General features: G+C 42.7%; 1 non-coding gene across 1 annotated transcript; it reads right to left on the bottom strand.

The window, feature by feature from the left end:
* Positions 1-10,674: 10,674 nt before the first annotated feature.
* Positions 10,675-10,747, bottom strand: TRNAE-UUC (transfer RNA glutamic acid (anticodon UUC)). The gene has a single exon. It is a non-coding gene; the product is annotated as a tRNA-Glu (tRNA).
* Positions 10,748-11,060: the final 313 nt, after the last annotated feature.

Genomic DNA, 11,060 nt, shown 5'->3' with positions numbered 1-11,060 from the left:
GAGGCTGGGGAGGTGAGCAGGGCCAGATCCCAAGGGACCTTGTAGGGAATGCTAAGTAGTTTGGACTTCACTGAAAATCAAAGGGAATTTAATGGGGCTTGAGCAAGGCAGTGCCACGATGAAATTTGTGGTTTTGAATGATTGCTCTTGCTGGGCTCTATATTGGATGTGGAATGGAGAGGGTGAGCTGTGCCTGTTGGGAAGGCTTTTGCAGTAATCTGGGTGGAAGATGGCCCATAGTCAAACAGTGTGGTATAGTGGAGAATGCATGGGCTGGAAAATCCAGTAAGATTTTCTTATCATCTATGTGGCTTTTAGTAACTATTGTACATAGTGCATTTTACACTTTCTCCTGCCAAATGGAGTAACCTTGCCTCTCTGATGTGGGATTTAAATACTGTACATAAGCTGCCAGATATTATATGACCCACACATCAGTGATAGTCCCTTTTTACTGCTCTTTCCTTTCTCCTTGTATTTCTACCCCTTTAATGTACACCTTCATGCTTTGAAGTAAGATCTTTCTTGGTAGTGGGCCTTTTTAATCTCTGGACCGTGATTCTGGTGAAGGCTCCTCCTTTTAAAGACTCTGCCTCTGTGACAGCTGCAGTTCTTTCAGAATGTTCTGGACTATCAGAAAGTCACCTCTGAAGAAGCTGGTTCTGGGGCACACTTTATTCTGGTCTGGGCCACGCTATAACCAATGAAATGCAAGCTTGGTAAAGATGAAATTTTTCATTCCCTTCCCATTTGGAACTTTCTGATAGCTGCATTCTCCCCCTCACGCCCTTGGAATGTGGCTTTGGTATTATCTTTGGCCATACTAGGGCTGCTTCTTAAGCAATTGTGGAGAGAGAACTTTGGATCTTTTTCTTTTCTTTCTTTCTTTTTTTTTTTTTTTTTTTACAGAATAGCTCTTATTTTCTCTCTGAGAATATTCCAAAATCCTGTCATATTTTCCTTTCTGACATCTCTAAAATTCATCTTTCCCTATTGATCTCCAGTAGCTAAAATGCTTCCCTGTGTTTTGGCCTTCCTTTTCTTCTCTTCTATTCCCTGCTATTGCTGCTGCTGCTAAGTCACTTCAGTTGTGTCCAACTCTGTGTGATCCCAGAGATGGCAGCCCACCAGGCTCCCCCGTCCCTGGGATTCTCCAGGCAAGAACAGTGGAGTGGGTTGCCGTTTCCTTCTCCAATGCATGAAAGTGAAAAGTGAAAGGGAAGTCGCTCAGTTATGTCCAACTCTTCATGACCCCATGGACTGTAGCCTACCAAGCTCCTCCATCCATGGGATTTTCTAGGCAAGAGTACTGGAGTGGGGTGCCATTGCCTTCTCCGCTTCTATTCCCTATGAATACTTATATTGTGGTCTCTATTCTTGAGTTCTGTCTCTCTTAAAGCAATCTCCTTGGTGCCTTTACTACAGTATCTTTTAAGAATGCCTTGCCTGATTTCTGTCATCTGTATTAAATATGAACTTTAGGGACCTTCACTGGTCTTCATTGCCTGATTCGTTTTCCCCTGCTGGTTTCCTATATCTTCTTAATTTTTAAAGACCTAACCTCCTCCTGTATGTGTTCTTTTTTTCTTGTTCTCTTTTGTTTTCCTAGGCAGTTTTCAGACTGTCTCCCTGCTAGCCAAGAACATTTTCTTTCCTTTTTACATGCCAAACCCAGCCTCAAACAAGTTGTATCCTGAAACCCCTCTTATTTCTCCCATAGCTCTCTTTGCTTTCTCTTCCTTCTTGATGATGGTCTTTTCTTTATGAAGTGATGCTATAGCTGCATGAGAGCATATGGATATGCTCTTTTGATATAAGGGGATCCATCATTTATTAAGGAAGGTCTTTGCTTAGTCGCTTTAAGTCATTCTTCTGCTTTCATTGGCACCACTTTGGGTTTGGGCTACAATTGTGGTTGTCATCAGTTTGGTCTCAGCTATCTTCCCCACATATTTTGTCCTTCGTGGTTCTCAGAAATGTCTTTCTGATCTAGTCCACTTCTCGTCTAAAACAAAACAACACAGCGTCTGCTTTCCCTAGCCTGTAGAATGAGATTTACCTTCCCCCGGTGTGCATCAAGGATTCTCATAGCATGGCCCTGTTCACCCTTCCGGACTCATCCTGTCGCTGTTTTATCCTGAATTCCAGTCACATAGAGCTGCTGGCGGAGGTAATTTACTTTATTTGGAGGTTGAGAGTGGACTACTACAGGCCAACTACAGTCTTCAGAATTCTTTGCCATTTTTAAAAAACCAAAAGATTTCATGTAAAAGTCTTTTTAAAATTTCTCTTGGAAAATAGGGCGCTACTGCACTGTTTACCCACCTGGCAACAAAGAGTTGAAGGGTGGCTGCCCCTTTAGATGAAGCGTGTTCTTCCTCCAACTTGACTGCTGTCGACACTCCTTTTTATGTCCCCAATGTTGAAGCAAAGTGTCATTTGCCATTATCACTACTCTTTTTCTTCGGACTGTTTAAGAAATAAGAGTGTTAAGGATTAACAATATTAACAATATTAAGAGAAAACTGTATCATGTCTCTGTATCTATAGACTTATTGATAGATAAATAAAAGATGGGTAGATACTGTTTTGGAGAAGGATATGGCAACCCACTCCAGTACTCTTGCCTAGAGAATCCTGTGGACAGAGGAGCCTGGTGGGCTGCTGTCCATGGGGTCGCACAGTCGGACATGACTGAAGCGACTTAGCATGCATGCGTGCATTGAAGAAGGAAATGGCAACCCACTCTAGTATTCTTGCCTGGAGAATCCCAGGGACAGAGGAGCCTGGTTGGCTGCCGTCTGTGGGGTCGCACAGAGTCGGACATGACTGAAGCGACTTAGCAGCAGCAGATACTGTTTGGCATTTCAAGAAACATATGGAGCCCAATTCATTCTTTCATCCTCAGACCCTGTGGGAATCTAAATTTGGATCTCTGACAAAATAACTTGGCACTAAGGATCTGTGTTCAGATCCTGGCTCCATCACTTACTAGCTGTGTGGTTTGGGGCAGATTATTTAAGCATTCTCTGCCTTACTTCCACCTCTGTAAATTGGGGATGACATTAGCATCTACCTCATAGAGTTTTTATGAAGATTATATGAGATAATTGATGTAGAGAATTTAGTAGAGGGATTGGAACATGAAATGCATTCAATAATTCTTCACTACATTCTTATCACTATTATTATGATTCTATTTTCCCCAAATATTAATGGTGGGAATATCAGATCCATGAGGGACATGGTTTTGGGCAGAGTCTTTTGGTGCGTATTTAACCATACCTTCCTAGTGCTCAGTTTTGTCCCTTATTAGCTATGGGCCTCAGAGAAGGCAGTGGCACCCCACTCCAGTACTCTTGACTGGAGAACTCCATGGATGGAGGAGCCTGGCAGGCTACAGTCCATGGGGTCGCAAGAGTCAGACACGACTGAGCGACTTCACTTTCACTTTTCACTTTAATGCATTGGAGAAGGAAATGGCAACCCACTCCAGGGTTCTTGCCTGGAGAATCCCAGGGACGGGGGAGCCTGGTGGGCTGCCGGCTATGGGGTCGCACAGAGTCGGACACAACTGAAGCGACTTAGCAGCAGCAGCAGCAGCTATGGGCCTGGTCAAGTTATTTAATCCCGCTGTCCCTCCATTTTATCGTCTGTAAAATGTTGACAATAACAGTATAATAACAGTACTCACATTTTTGGTAATCTGAGACGGCCACGTATTACGTATTAATATTATGGTATCTGCCACATAGCAAGTGTGCGGTAAGTGGTGCTATTATTGTCATCAGCTACCCTGGCAAAATTTTGCCTTTGTTTCCCCGAGATGTTACTTGATAGTCGTGAGGTCCCAGGGAGCCAGGTGAGCCACCTGGGTGTGATCTGTGGGGCCCATCCTTCTACATGAGCTCTTTTTTTTTTTTTTTTTGGCTGCACTGCGCCCCCTGCAGTGGAAGCACAGTGTCTTACCCACTGGACTGTCAAGGAAGTCCCTACACGAACCTTTGAATAGTTGAGTTATAATTCACATGCCATAAAAATCATCATCTTAAAGTGTACAGTCCAGTGGGTTTTGATAAATTCACAAAGTTGTGCAATCATCACAACTATCTAATTCCGGAATGTTTATATCATCCCCCCAAGGAAACCCTGTATCTCTGTTAGCTGTCATCCCTCAGACTTCCCCACCCTCTGCCCCCAGCCCTTGGCAACCACTAATTTGGCTTCTATCTCTATCGATCTACCTACTCTAGATGTTTCATAAAAATACAATCATACAGCATACGGCTTTTGCCCATGTGTTTCCCTAAAGAATCAAGCTGCACCCTTTACCAGAAAACAAATTCCTACCGGGAAGAAGGAAGCTCTAAACAGGAGGAAAAAAGGAGGAAGATAGTATAAGCCAACACTGAGCTAAGAAGAGCAAAGCCATACAAACATGCATCCAAGGGTCAATCTGAGTAGGCTAGGAATGCTGAGACGTTATAAACCATGACTATAAAAAGCAACCAAGCTAGATTCCTTTGGATTCTTCACAGTCAGCCCTCGAAAAGGATAGAAGAACCTCAAATGCCCATCTGTGGATCTACCGGGGGGTTGGTTAAAAAGGCAGATTCTGGGCTTGTCCTCAGACTCACTGAGTCAGAATCTCTAGGATGGAGGTTTAGGAACTGCCAAAAGCTTCTACCAGGTAGTATGTTGGGAAATTACTGAATTACATGGAACATGCTTGTATGATACTGATCTGCGTTATTTGGTTCTGTCTGCAATGATACAGCCTGCATTGTTGATGCTCTTCCTACATATACTTGTTGATCTCCTTTTCTTTGTGCATCTCAGCCCCTCTGCACAGTGATCCACAACGTAGGGGCTCGGCACATTTTAGAAGATTGGTTATACAAGAACCTTGAGGGTATCATTGGGATACTGCTGGCCACAAATACATTAAAGTCAACAGGGCCTCAGAGGAGAATGTTCTGGTACATTCTGAGCATTCTTTCTTAGAGATTCCAAGGCTGGTGTTTGTCTTCAGGGCTCTGACTTGTGCCCCAGTGGTCAAGAGCCCTTTGATCTCTGGGCTCCAGAGGGTGTCCCCAGAACTGCCCCTCCGGGGGGCTTTCCAGCTATCTGCATGGTGCTGACAACAGAAGCGCAGGTGGTTCCTACACCTCGCAGATCTGAATCTCCCAGGGCACCTGGTGACATTCCTGTGCCTCCCCGAGACCCACTGAACCAGACTGTTTTCCAGGAAGGGGAAATTATTACTCAGACACTACCCAGATACTGCTCTAGAGTTTGAAGAACCTCATCCTCCCATCTGTGTTTGGAGTAGAGAGAATGGGTTGTGCTCACCGGGATTTATGTGGGTGGGGCGGGGGGTAGGGTAGGATTTGGAGATCTAGACTTAGTGTTGGCCCTGCTGTTTAGTTGGTCTCTGTGTCACAGTGGATGAGCCACTTACCTTTCAGCTTGCCTCTTTGTAAAGCAAGGGCTTTGGGCCAGGAGAGACATCTGGAATGCAGCCATGATCACTGGTGTCTGCAGGAGGCTTCTCTGTAGGTGTGGATGTCAGCTCTAAAGGATCCTTTCCTTCATGTGCTCTGAGGACGGACCTGCTTCTGTCTGGAGTTAGCGACTGTTCAGTGTCACTGGAGGCAAAGTTGAAGAAACCCACTTTTGGAGGCTGGGGGTTTGTGTGGAATGGTGGTGGGATTAGATAAGAAGCATGGCCAGCCCTGCCCCTTTCCTTGCTCACTCATGCCCTTCTCTCTCTTCTTCCCATATTACACTAAGTAAGAGCTTCATATACATAAGTCTGTTTTTAAATTGCAAACATCCCATAGGAATGTTAAAGCCAACAGTTGTTAACACTCTGCTATGAAATGCTCAAATCTAGACACTAGAAGACTTCCTCTTCAGTATTTGTAGGATTAAAAAAATTTCAGTGGATGGGTACTAGCACATGCACTTGGGTTCCTGGAGCCTGAGCAAGTCTACAGAGTGGCGCAGTATGGGAGGGGATGACAGTCAAAGGTAGTCATTGATTTGGCAGTTGTGCCTAGTACCTTGCAGGAGTGGTGCAACAATCCATTTCCTGTGATGTTTTGGGCAGAGACACCCTACACTAGTGATGCTTCACCTGGACCACCTCTGGGTACGGTTCTTTTCACTCTTATTTTGTTAATTACACTGGCAGTCAATCATTTTGGTTGCCCAGGAACGGGGCAAAGCTTGGGTCACTGTACTCCTCACTTTGCAAGGCATCTTAAATCCAAGTTTATCCCCAAATACTATTTGTTACTCAGCTCTCACTCAGGCCACAAAATCAAACTCCATTCAGGTCAGCCCTGTGAAACACTGTGAAGAAAGCGTGGCTGGTTTGGGATTCTGTGGGCTCTCTTTCCTTTTCCCCCGGTTCGTCCCTCCCTAGCACACTCATTCTACATCCTTTCTACATGCAGATTTACTTGTATTTAATAGCATTACAGTTTTTCCTCTTTCTTTGGTATAGCAAAATAAACAAAGGTACAGAGAATCCTTAGCCATCCTTTGTGTGTTCCTGTAGTCTCTGCCCTATTGTCTGAAAAACCACAGACTTCACTTTGATGCCAGTGAATCCGTCATCGGGTTTTGTTTAAGCCTTGTATTTACCAAGATCCTCACTTGAGCAGTGGCTTAACTTTTTAATCTTTGATTTATAATTTTACAGCTGCTGAGACAGAAAACCTACTCCTTCGGAGGAGCGTGGCCTTTTCTTATATTGCTCCCCACCGCTGCTTCTGAGCTTCTTGAACTCTGGCGCCTGGACACCACCATCAAGAAGGCCTTATGGATGAGCTACCTATCCCCACTGAGACAGGAGGAACTTCAACTGCAGTTTCTAACTAGATTGCCTTCTTCGTTTCAAGTGATGGCTGCCGTCAGGGTCAGATTAAGGATGGACCAGCTGGATGGCTGCTTGGAAAACTAACCTATAAGGATACTAAAATGGTCACAGTGTGCTTATATAACCAGGAAAATATACCAGCACTTCTTTTAGGGAGCACTCTGGGGCTGGAAGAAATGGTTTGTTAAGTTCCTCAGGAATAATCAGAATAGAGGAACAGAGGGATGGTTTACTGCAGGGCTCCTGTTTTTCCTACTGAGATATGTAAATTGGGTGCCCCAGCTGGATTGTTTGCCCATGGAGGGCAGTGGTCCTGCTCAATTCTTCCTCACACAGAACTCAGTCTGTCCTACAATAAAGATCCTACAAATAGTGGTTTGAAAAACACACCAATTTATTAGCCTGCTCATCTCTGTTCTGAACTCTAGGGCTTGGAAATGAAGATACAGTCATTGATAGTTTCTCTTCCAGTTCTAGAATATTAGCCCTTAGTGTGTCTTCACTCACTCAGAGTGAGGGTTGTTAATTAACAGAGCAGATCAGGACAAATGGAGCTTGAATTCTTGTGGGTTGGGTGATCAGATCCCGTGTTCAATTAATTAGATGGAGACCAAGTGGAGTTGAGATTTTCAAAAGCATTTCACTGAAGGGTGATATTGTCAGTTATTTGCAAATGAGGACATCAAGAAATGTTCTTGGAATAATGAAATATAGAACTTGTGGTCATGTTTAATAATTTAAAAGATAGTTAAGTATCTACTGGACACTGTGGAGACTTAGGACCAAGATATGCGTGATTCCTACCCTCATGGAACTTACATTCTAGCTTCTCTTAAGTGTGAAGAGCAGTGGCTATGGAAAACAAATGGGCGCAAAAGTATTCTCAAGTCCAGGGTTCCGGTTAATAGAGGATTTTCTGTTGCCTTAATCATGCCTAGTGAGCAAGCTTTTATAAGAGTTCTAAGTCTGCATTCTATAAATGCTATGTGAACCACTGCAAACTGTTTCCCTAGCAAGCTAAAGTCCCATGGTATTAAGTGAAAGGGTTAAGGTTAGTAGGACTTCTGGAAGGGAAGATATTAAGTGACTTGGGTCAGGAAATATGAAGGGATAAAACCAGCTATTGCTTCTGCCTTACACAGGAAACCTGCAGTGTGAGACATGCTGGGCTGGAAACTTTGAGACCCAGGTTTTAGTCTTTATTCCAATACTGACAAGCTATGTAACCATGGTCAAGTTACATACTACAGTCTACCTGGAGCTGTCTTGAATGACTTCAAGATCCCTTCCAGCTTTGAACACGTTAGCATCAAGCCCCAGACTACAGGACAACTAGCTAGTTTCTAATCCAACTGTTCATAAGTTGTTAGGTCAAATAGCTCTGCAATTGTCGTTTGTTATTTTTTTTGGAGGGGTGTTTATCAACCTTGTAGTACATGGTGAGTCTGTCTCTCCCCTTTGGAACTGAGAAGGCTCTAGAAGCATATCCTGTAGAACTCATAGAGGCTTTATCCCCCTTTTCATCCTCTCTTCTCTTGCTGCCTTCCTCCCTATCCTTTCCTTCATCACATCTCTATGGAGCACATACCACACACTTGGTGCTGGGTATGAGCTAAGTTTGGAGATACAGGGTGAACCTGACATCTTCCCACACTCCAGAAGCTTTCACAGGAGAGGAGACAAAATCCTCCTTCCTTTCATCTGCTGGCTTTCCTTTGGAAGATGTCCCAGGGGAGTGTGCTGGTGGGTAAACAGCTACAGGCAGAGTCCCCATTCTGCCCAAGCAATTTTGGAACACACATCCAGGTAATTCTCTAGTCTCAGGGTTACCACTAAAAGATCTATGTCCAGATAAAATAAAGAGATGATTTTTTACTTCTTGGGATAAATCTGAGATAATCTTCTATACAGTCCTGTCACTGTCTACCCCATTCTCTGCAACACATCTTTGCTCAGGTGAGGAGACTCTTAACTAGCTCCTAAAATTAAAAAAAAGCAAAACAACCCTCTCAATAGACAGACATTTTTCATGTATATTGTGTTTCATATATTCACTATGACTGGTGGCCTCTTTAAAAAGGAAAGGGAAAACACTAATCAGACCAAAAGATTTTGTTATAGATTCTTGCCTCATTGTGAATCCTATATAAGTAACTTTTCTTCATCTTTGTTTCTTCCAACATTAGCAACTCTGTTTGAAAGATATCTCTAAATATAGATATAGAAAAAATAAATCAATGGAATTTCACATTCAGAATTGCTGACATAAACTTTTTTTTTTTTAGATTTTTATCCTGGGAAATAGTTTTAAGGGGTTCAATGTCTGGCTTAAATGCTTGAATTAATTACTCTTGACTCAATTTTTCTTCCCATTTGAGGTCGAGGATTGTACTGACACCTCTAGTTAATGCTTATACCTCTCTGTGGCCAAGAGCATAATTTTCTCTATCGCTTTCAGTTTTTTGCAGCTCTACTGTATTACTAAATGGATTGACAAATACTTCATCTCTTCTCCTTGTTCTTACTGTCCCTCCTGTAAATATACTAAAGATCAGATGACTAAAAGGACTTAGGAGAGAAACAAAGGGCATGACAACTCACATCAATGGAAAATCGACCCTGGAATAATTGGCAGCATATTCAAATTTTGTAGTGCAGTGTTTCTGTCACTGAGTGGAAGTGGTATCAGTAAACCTATGTGACTCTAAACATTCTAATGAAAAGGGAACATTTTTTTTTTCTTACATGCTGGAGGAGCTGTAGCAGAAAAAGGAATATTTTGTCAAACATCTCATATTTCCAAATATCTGGATACTGGCCATTGTGAAGAAAAAATGCAAATGATGGACTACCTCTCATTTGCCTAGTCTGAAGTCTTGTAGCTCCAAGCCATTGATGCTAAGGCAATTTACATTTGTTTTCTCTGTCCTTCTTGAGAGGAAACAAAAATCTTGTGTTTTTCAAGCAATTAAAATTCTTTTGCTTCAATTAGGATGAAAGAATTAGGAGTTCTGTCTCCTCGTACATAATTGTATTTTTCATCTTTCTTATTTCATGATTGACAGAGAACAGATAAACGGAAACATCTCTGAATCAGAGTTGAACGTGCTCTTAGTGGCCCCATTGCAAATTTGTTTGACTTTTGCAGCGTTCCTTTACTCTGCAATGGAAAGAAGAAGAAGTCACTCAGTCGTGTCTGACTCTTTGCGACCCCGTGGACTGTAGCCTACCAGGCTCCTCCATCCATGGGATTTTCCAGGCAATAGTACTGGAGTGGGTTGCCATTTCCTTCTCCAGGGGATCTTCCCGACCCAGGGATCGACCCCAAGTCTCCCACATTGTAGACAGATGCTTTACCGTCTGAGCCACCAGGGAAGTGATGTTCTGTAATGGAAAGTTTATTAAATATGAGGGGTGCAGAGTTTTCAGAATACAAATGAACTTATTTGCCAAAATTTAAATGCTCCTTCTTATCAGTGAATGTCTGTCTCACTTAACAGGATCCAAACTGAATAATAAAGAAAATTAGATTATATTGTACCCTCAAGAGAAATCGTGTGTAAATTGTAATATAACAGTGATGGGGAAGGGGTCATGTTTTCGAAAAAAGAGTAGATAGTTTGGGTCATATGAAAAATGATTAACTCATAGGAAATGAATGCTTTTCAAAGAAATAAAGTAATTCAATGAGCAGGATTTCCCATGCACAAGTGATCTGTACCTCTGGCTAGCTTAGGATGTTTTCTTTTCTTTGTTTTGACTGTGAAGTCCAGCTTGTGGGATCTTAGTTCCCCAATCAGGGATTGAACCTGGGCCCTCGGCAGTGAAAGAGCAGAGTCCTAACCACTGGACCACCAGGGACTTCCCAGACTAGCTTAGAATGAAAGTCATAATTATATGGAAATGCACGCTAGGTTTCAGTGGTTACAACCTTATTCCATCATATACCTGTGATGGAATTGAAAATCCAATAAGCATCCACTGGAAAATGAACACAGATCTCCAGAGAAGTACAATATAGAAGTAGTTAGGATTTGAGACGTTGGCCCAATTCTTTCTTTAATCATGGTGTAATGCACTGTCCTTGGTCAGTATGTTTACTCGAGTTGCCTTGGTGTTCTCAATAATAAAGTTGATGATCCCAGTGCCTTTCTCTTGCTGGCATTCGAGGGGC

Source organism: Ovis canadensis, chromosome 4 (assembly GCF_042477335.2).
Source record: "Ovis canadensis isolate MfBH-ARS-UI-01 breed Bighorn chromosome 4, ARS-UI_OviCan_v2, whole genome shotgun sequence".
NCBI classification, from domain to species: domain Eukaryota; kingdom Metazoa; phylum Chordata; class Mammalia; order Artiodactyla; family Bovidae; genus Ovis; species Ovis canadensis.
This window is presented reverse-complemented; position numbering and strand designations above follow the sequence as displayed.